The sequence below is a fragment of the Rhinopithecus bieti genome, unplaced genomic scaffold (genome assembly GCF_001698545.2).
Source record: "Rhinopithecus bieti isolate Rb0 unplaced genomic scaffold, ASM169854v2 scaffold_19459, whole genome shotgun sequence".
NCBI classification, from domain to species: Eukaryota; Metazoa; Chordata; class Mammalia; order Primates; family Cercopithecidae; genus Rhinopithecus; species Rhinopithecus bieti.
Genome location: NW_016809864.1, coordinates 1896237 through 1903949, shown reverse-complemented (window position 1 = coordinate 1903949; position 7713 = coordinate 1896237). Strand labels below are relative to the sequence as shown.

General features: G+C 45.9%; 1 protein-coding gene across 4 annotated transcripts in view; it reads left to right on the top strand.

Annotated features, from left to right (window-relative positions):
* The window catches only part of LITAF (lipopolysaccharide induced TNF factor), an 82708-nt gene that overhangs the window by 42377 nt on the left and 32618 nt on the right, over positions 1-7713 (top strand). Inside the window, exon 1 of one of the 4 annotated variants that reach the window (XM_017890684.1) lies at positions 450-713. The exons of 1 other annotated variant lie outside the window; for it this stretch is intronic. The gene's annotated coding sequence lies outside the window, so the exon portion shown is untranslated. Of the gene's footprint in view, positions 1-449; positions 714-910; positions 1063-2441; positions 2581-7713 lie in introns of those variants that run through there. 2 more of the 4 variants (XM_017890683.1, XM_017890686.1) reach the window with 2 other exon arrangements.

Here is a 7713-nt window from a genome sequence, read left to right as displayed (position 1 = left end):
GCCCTTGGCTGGGGCTCTCGGGAGGCCGGGGGGCGCCGGGCGGGTTGCGGGCATCGAGGCACAGCGGAGGGCGTAGGGGCCGGGCCGGGCCGGGGCGGGGTCCGGTCTCCCAGCCCTGGTCCCGGCCGCGTCTCCGGCTAGGTTCATTTCCTGCGCCCCGGAGTGGCCCGATCGCGTGTGGCGGGGTCGTCCGGCCCCCACCCGAACAAGCGCCCCTCGCGGCCGGCCGCGACCCCCTACGGGGAGAGGACGGCCCCTGGGCTTTTTAGAAAACGGCGCGATTCGCTCTAGTGACTCAGGTTGAGATTTCCAGAAATATCCCCCGGGGGTTCAGAAACAAAACCAAAACAAACAAAAAAACCCCAACGAATTCCGGAATGCTGTTTGCATACATTTGGCTTCTAGGGGCGCGGGTGCCCACGTTTCTCCCCTTGCCCCCGCGAGTTCGCGCAAGATCCGGGACGGACACCAGAGGCCCCTGGGAGACCCTGGGGAGGTGAAAATCAGCGAAGCGGGCCGTGGTCCCTAGGCCTGACCCCTCCCCGCGGGGTAAGGTGGGCACCCCGCGAGCGCAGGGGTCCTCTCACTGTTGATGGCACCCAGCTCTGGGCCCAGACGCCGCTCACCGTCCACCGCTGGTGCTGGGTAGGTGCTGGTGGGACCAGCTGGTGACTGGTGGCAGCAGTGGACCTCGCCCCTCCCTGCCAAGCTAGGTAAATACCCTCCCCGCTCTGATTTGCAGGTCACTGTGGATCTAGGTGGTCAGTTGGTGGTGTTCCCAAAGCTCTTCAGGGTCAGGGAGAGGAGGTGACAGGGGAAAGGTGTGTGTTCTGGAAGGGCCATTCATGCTTCAGGGACCTGGCTAGTTGGACCTTCGCTGGTTTTCTACTTCCCACAGTGGAGCTGATGTCACTGGCTGTTGGACTGAGCAGTGGTCACTGGGAAATCCAGTTTCAGGAAGCCACCGGACCTTCCAAGCTCCTACCAGTCTTCCCAAAGAGGATACCTTCCTCCCCTTGGCCTGGTGCACTGGTGCTGGTTCAAAGACTGCCTGAAGCCCAGGTTGGGATCCTCTTTAGGAAAGCCATGATTTGCCTTAATGTGTGCTTGACTGCCTCATCTGCCCTCTCACTTCCTGCCTTCTCAGAGTGACTCTTTTTAGGACTTCCTATTTAGGACTAACCCAGATGTCTGCAGAGAGAAGTGCCACCAGTGTTTTGGTTTTATCAGTTGGAGCAGAATCTAGATGGCGTGTGACTTGCTTTACCTGGCACTGAGTAACACCCATGTTGCACTTGGCTTTCTTCTCCACCAGCCCTTGCTCTGGCAACTAAATGTGCACCAAACTGTCTAAGAAACATTTAATTGTAATCTACCATGAGGGAGGCCCATCTTCCTCTTTCCTGTTACTTTAAGGCATGAATAATAGATGCATTTATTCACATTTGAGAAAGTATCTTGTAATGTCACAGATTAAGTGACTGGGTGATTGATCTAAGACGTAGAATCAATTTCTTTCTTTTTTTTTTTTTTTTTGAGTCAGAGTCTCACTCTGTTGCTCAGGCTGGAGTGCAGTGGTGCGATCTCGGCTCACTGTAACCTCTAACCCTTCCCACACTCCTCAACCCCCCACCCGGGTTCAAGCAATTCTCGTTTCTCAGCCTCCCAAGTAGCTGGGATTACAGTTGGGTGCCACCATGCTTAACTAATTTTTGCATTTTTAGTAGAGACAGGGTATTGCCATGTTGGCTAGGCTGGTTTCGAACTTCTGACCTCTAGTGATCCACCTGCCTCGGCCTCCCAAAATGCTGGGATTACAGGTGTGAGCTACCTCAGCTGGTCAATTTCTTAAATCTGTAAAATACTACATTGAAGTGTAATTCACTGTCTTTGGTGAATCCATTTCCTTTTTTGTTGTTTCTGTTCCTTTTATGGGCTGGCTGTTGAGAAATAAAGCGCTACCCTTGCCATGTAAAGGATGCAAAAGAATGGCTCCTGGTCCTGAGGGGTTTACACAATGGGTAGAAAGTAGAAGTACACACAGGCGAAAAAGTTGGTGCTAGCTAACGCCCTTGTAACTCTGGAAAGGGCTTGAGAGCAGTGGAAAGGAGGCAGCTGAGTTAGAGAAAGTTTCATGGGAAAACTGAGGCCTGAGCACATGTGGCAGAAGGAACATGTGGACATAGTTCAAACAAACAGGAGGGTCTCAGCAGAGCTGTGGAGGAGGTACAGCCAAGCCCAGGTGGTTGAAGACAGTAAATGGAAAATCCACTGAGAGGAAGGAGCTGGAAGGCGTTTCCAGCCTAAGTGAATTTTCAAGAAAATAAACAGTGCATGTTTTGCTGGCATTACCCATCCTTACTGCTCAGAGGTGTGTAATAGGACTTTGAGAATGGGCTGGTGCCGTTTTGTGATTTGAACTTCTCCCACTGAAGAGGAATTTCCCCAGAGCTACAGTGAGGGTGGAAAAAAGAGGATCTGCAAGAGGAAGTCCTGGATTCTTGGCACCGTGACTTGTCCTCTATTTGTTTTCGCTTTTATGGCAGTGAAAATAGCCCCGTGGGTGAGGCGGTCTATCAGGTAAATAGACTTCCTTAGTTCTGTGTTTCTTTAGCACACACATTTTTGACATCTCCCGGGCGCGTTTGGCCACCCATGGTCTGTTCTGAACTTGATTAATGTTTACTTGCCTAAGAATTGTTATTTGAGGTCAAGTGGCATTTTCCAGGGTCCTCATAATTTCATCTTGTTTGAGCCCGTGTTGATTGACTCTCTGGACACCGGTGACAACGGCTTTGTAGCTAATGAAGTTGTCCCTTGGCTGCAGGTTATGTCAGTAGAAGAATTGTGTAATTTCATAGAGTTTAAGGCATGGACACAAGAAAGGAATCATTCTGGAAGCTGTCTGTGTGATGGTAATTCTCTGCTCACCTCGTAGTAGGTAGGAGTTTATATACCAGGATCCAAAGCTGGAGGCTTCAGAGAAAATAATGTTGGAGAAGTTAAGCTATTTAGCTCATGGAGACTTAGAAATAATTGACAGTGTGCCTCAGGTAGGTTTAAGAGCTTAATGATGACTTGCCTTAACCTTGAATTCATGAGGTTGTTCCTAAATGATGCACTGATAGTTTGAAATTTTTTATTAAAAAAAATTAAAGAAAGTATGGAAGATAAAGAAGAAAGGCATAATCTCATAGTCGGAATGAAACAACTACCACTGGCTCTCCTTATCGGGCGGCTTCTATCTTTTGTCTTTGTGCCTGTTTTCTGTGAAATTGTCATCAGGGTTCATACAATTTTGTGTCCTAATGCAGTTTCAATCTTATTAATGATCTCATTGCACTGTTTGGTGAAAACCCGTCATTCATGTGGAAACTGGGCGTGTGGTTTCACCCAGAATCCAGAGGAAAATTGCCCACTCTGATTGTGGGGGAGCAGCCCAGCTCCCTGATGGAAGCATTTTCCATTCCACAAATCACTATGATTTGTCGTTACGCCATGCTTGAACTTGGCTTTAAGATTGTGGTAACTTTATCTTTGACTCGAGGGACATACCGCCCTGCAGAAACCGCCTGAACTCAGAAGATGGAATTGCCACACATTTCTCTGAAATATTTCACTCTGAGCTTCTGTACTTTTAGCTGAGGTCTACTGAAATTAGAATTTGTTTGGGATCAAGTAACCGAAGGCCAATTTCTCGCTTCCTTTCCCAAAGAGAGCTGGAGGTCCGGGTTTCCCCTTTTGTCTAAATCCTTCCTGCTTAACCATGTATGGCTTAAGACGTACCATTCACCTTGAACATTTTCAGGAATGACAGGCAGGTTAAATTCCATGACGACAAAAACCATGTTGCAGAATCATAGTTTAAAACCTGCCAGGCGACGGTCCTTAGTTTAAGAATTTTAGGCAATATTCAATGTAATAAGTATACAATTTGGATAGTTCCTGAGGGTTGATTATAGTCAGGATCCACTGTGCTCACATTATTGGAAATAACGTTTTTCTCCAGAGAACCTAAAAGACCAGACCTTTTTGACCCTCGCAGCTGGTACTCTATCTTGTTTACAAACTAGGCTATTTTCTTAGGAGACCTGACAATTTGCATGTGAGTGCCCCTCTTTTGCCCAAGGAATCCCTTTTTTATTCTGGGGTCATTTCTGCGATATACATATTCATGCATGTAGCTTAGTGTTTCTTTTCTGGGGGCTGGGAGGTGGGGACCAGAGTAGAATTGAATATTTCTCCTTTTTCTTTCTGGAAGAATCGATCTTCGAGGATTAAGTTGGTGGTTAAAAAGCCGCTTTATCTTTCTGAAGGCCTTGCCCTTTTATGTGTTGATCTGATACCCAAATGTAGAAAACAGTTCTATACACAGCTTGAGGTTGTATTTTTAGAAGACTTTGCCACCCACATGTGGCTAAAGTTTTGTGGGGAGTTTTTTTTTTTTTTCCGTTGTGAGTAAAATAGATATTTCACTATATCTTGCTCTTATTTTCAAACCCTTTAAAAAGCCATTGACCATTTTCTCTTTTATTTTTAGTTGACATATAATAATCATACACATTTATGGGATAAAGAGTGATATTTTCATACATGTCTCCAGTGTGTAATTGATCAACGGGTAACTGGCATGTTCATCACCTCAAACACTTATGGTTTCTTTGTGTTGTGAACATTCAGAAGTCTCCTAGCTATTTGAAAATATAGACAGAATCATTGTTAGCCCTATTCACCCTACAGTTTACAGAACAGTAGAACTTCTTTCTCCCATTGAACTGTAACTTTGTACCTGTTAACCAACCTCTCTCTAGCCTCTCTTCCCCTCCCCTTTCTTTTTTTTTTTTTTTTTTTTTTTTTGAGATGGAGTCTCGCTCTGTCGCCCAGGCTGGAGTGCAATGGCCAGATCTCAGCTCACTGCAAGCTCCGCCTCCCGGGTTTACGCCATTCTCCTGCCTCAGCCTCCCGAGTAGCTGGGACTACAGGCGCCCGCCACTTCGCCCGGCTAGTTTTTTGTATTTTTTAGTAGAGACGGGGTTTCACCGTGTTAGCCAGGATGGTCTCGATCTCCTGACCTCGTGATCCGCCTGTCTCGGCCTCCCAAAGTGCTGGGATTACAGGCTTGAGCCACCGCGCCCGGCCTTCCCCTCCCCTTTCTAACCTCCAGTAACCTCCAGTTCTTTTCTCTACTTCTGTGAGCTCGATTTTGTTATCCTTCCTTTGTGGAAGCTGAGAAATACCTTTTGAGGGGAGTGCAGACTTGTGGACAGGTGTAAAGATGCATTCAGCTGGACAGAGTTTGGGAGGTTCCTTCAAAACCTGTTCTTTTGCTGAAATTCTAGGTACCTTTTTATTTTGTTTTATTTTTTATTTTTCACCTCATCAGTTAGAAGTATCAGAAACTCTCCTTTTCCTCCCGCTTAATCTTTGGCATTTAACCAAAATATACTTTATTTATTTATATGTTTTTTGAGACAGGGCCTTGCTCTGTTGCCCAGGCTGGAGTACAGTGGCGTAACCACAGCTCCATGCAGCCTCAGCCTCCCTCTCGGGCTCAAGCCATCCTTCCATCTCAGCCACCACACTAATTTTAGTGGTTTTTTTTTTTTTTTTTTTTTTTTGTAGAGGGACAGGGTTTCGCCATGTTGCCCAGGCTGGTCTCAAACTCTTGGAGTCAAGTGATCCATCCATCTCGGCCTCTCAAAGTATTGCCATTACAGGCGTGAGCCTCACCCCAAAGCACTCACATTTTTTTTTTTTTTTTTTTAATTGAACTTGAGTGCTTTGGGGTAAGACCTGCCTATTTCATTTCACCTTATAGTTTTTCTTACTCTTGGCCTATGTAGGGGAGAGGGAAGACTTTCTTTCTGCCTTCTGAAGGTACCATAATTGAGTCTATGAAATAAACTGATGATTGATATATTAACAGACAAAAATACATACAAATTTTTCCATGCATAAATGTGGGAGTCCCACAGAAAGTGAAACTCAAAGCAAGGTCAGATGATTTACATTTATATAGTGTGCCTGAGCTACAAAAAAGGAATAAGTGGCTGGGCGTGGTGGCTCATGCCTGTAATCCCAGCACTCTGGGAGGACAAGGCAGGCGGATCGCTTGAGCCCAGGAGATCCAGACCAGCCTGGGCAACATGGCAAAGCCCTGTCTCTACAGAAAATACAAAACTTAGCCTGGCATGGTGGCTTATGCCTGTGATCCCTGCCACTCTGGAGGCTGAGGCAAGAGGATCACTTGAACCTAGGAGGTTGAGACTGCAGTGAGCTGACATAGCACAACTGCACTACAGCCTGGGTGACAGACCAAGACCCTGTCTCCAAATAAAAACAGAAAAAGGAATAGGGGCTTGGGGCTCCTGGAGGGAGGTGGTGCTAGGATACAGAAGGGTGAGGGGAGGAAATGTATGGTGAACAAAGGTTGCCTTGTTATGCAGATAAAAAGTCTCTTGAATGATGAAAGTTGTCTCAGAGTAGCCCTCAGAAGAACAGGTGATAGCTTGTGACCAGGTGTCGACTTTCAATCTCCTCTCCTAAGTTAAGATCTTCCAGCTGGGCCTGGTGGCTCATGCCTGTAATCTCAGCACTTTGGGAGGCCAAGGTGGGTGGATCACGAGGTCAGGAGTTCAAGACCAGCCTGACCAAAATGGTGAAACCCCATCTCAACTAAAAATACAAAAATTTGTCAGATGTGGTGGCAGGCATCTGTAATCCTAGCTACTCAGGGGGCTGAGGCACGAGAATCACTTGAACCTGGGAGGCGGAGGTTGCAGTGAGCTGAGATTACACCACTGCCCTCCAGCCTGGGCCACAGAATGAGACTCTGTCTCAAAAAAAAAAAGAAAAAAAGAAAAGATTTTCCCTGGTTGATGAAGGTCCTATGATAGTCACTTTAGTTTACACAGATCAAGTATCTTTTCTCTGAAATGCCTGGGACCGGAATTGTTTCGGATTTTGGATTTTTTTCACATTTTGAAATGTTGCATTCTACTTACTGGTTCAGCATCTCTAATCCAAAAATCCAAAATCCAGAATGCTCCAATGAGCATTTCCTTTGAGCATCATGTCTGTGTTCAAAATGTTTCAGATTTTGGATTTTCATATTTGGGATACTCAACCTGTAGATTTCAATTTATTATATCAAAGGACAGCTTTTCAGAGCTACTCCTGTGTCTGCAGTTTCTAATAATAATCAGCTCGAAATATGCCAAAGAAGTGGATCCTGAGGTGACATATTCCAGTCTCCTACAGTCATTTTGGGGTGGTGTGTCCTGAGCCCCAACACCTATTTGGCTCATTCATAAGTGTGATCCCTGAAGGTATTTAAATAAACTTTCAATTTTGGCATAATTTTTGATTTGCAAGAAAGTTGTAAAGTTAGTATAGGGAGCTCCTCACCCAGTTCCTGGTTCTCTCCATTGTTAACATCTTACATCACGCAGTATATTTGACAAACTAAGAAACTGATGTGGTGGGTATGTTACTGTTCACCAAACTCCAGACTTTATTTGGAGTTCCCGGTTCTCCCACGGATGTCCTTTTTTCTGGGCCAGGGTCCTAACCCCAGGGTACCACATTGCATTGATATATTTTATTTATTTATTATAAATAAATATATTTTATTTATTTATCCCCATGTTGGCCAGGCTGGTCTTGAACTCCTGACCTCAGATGATCCACCTGCCTCGGCCTCCCAAAGNNNNG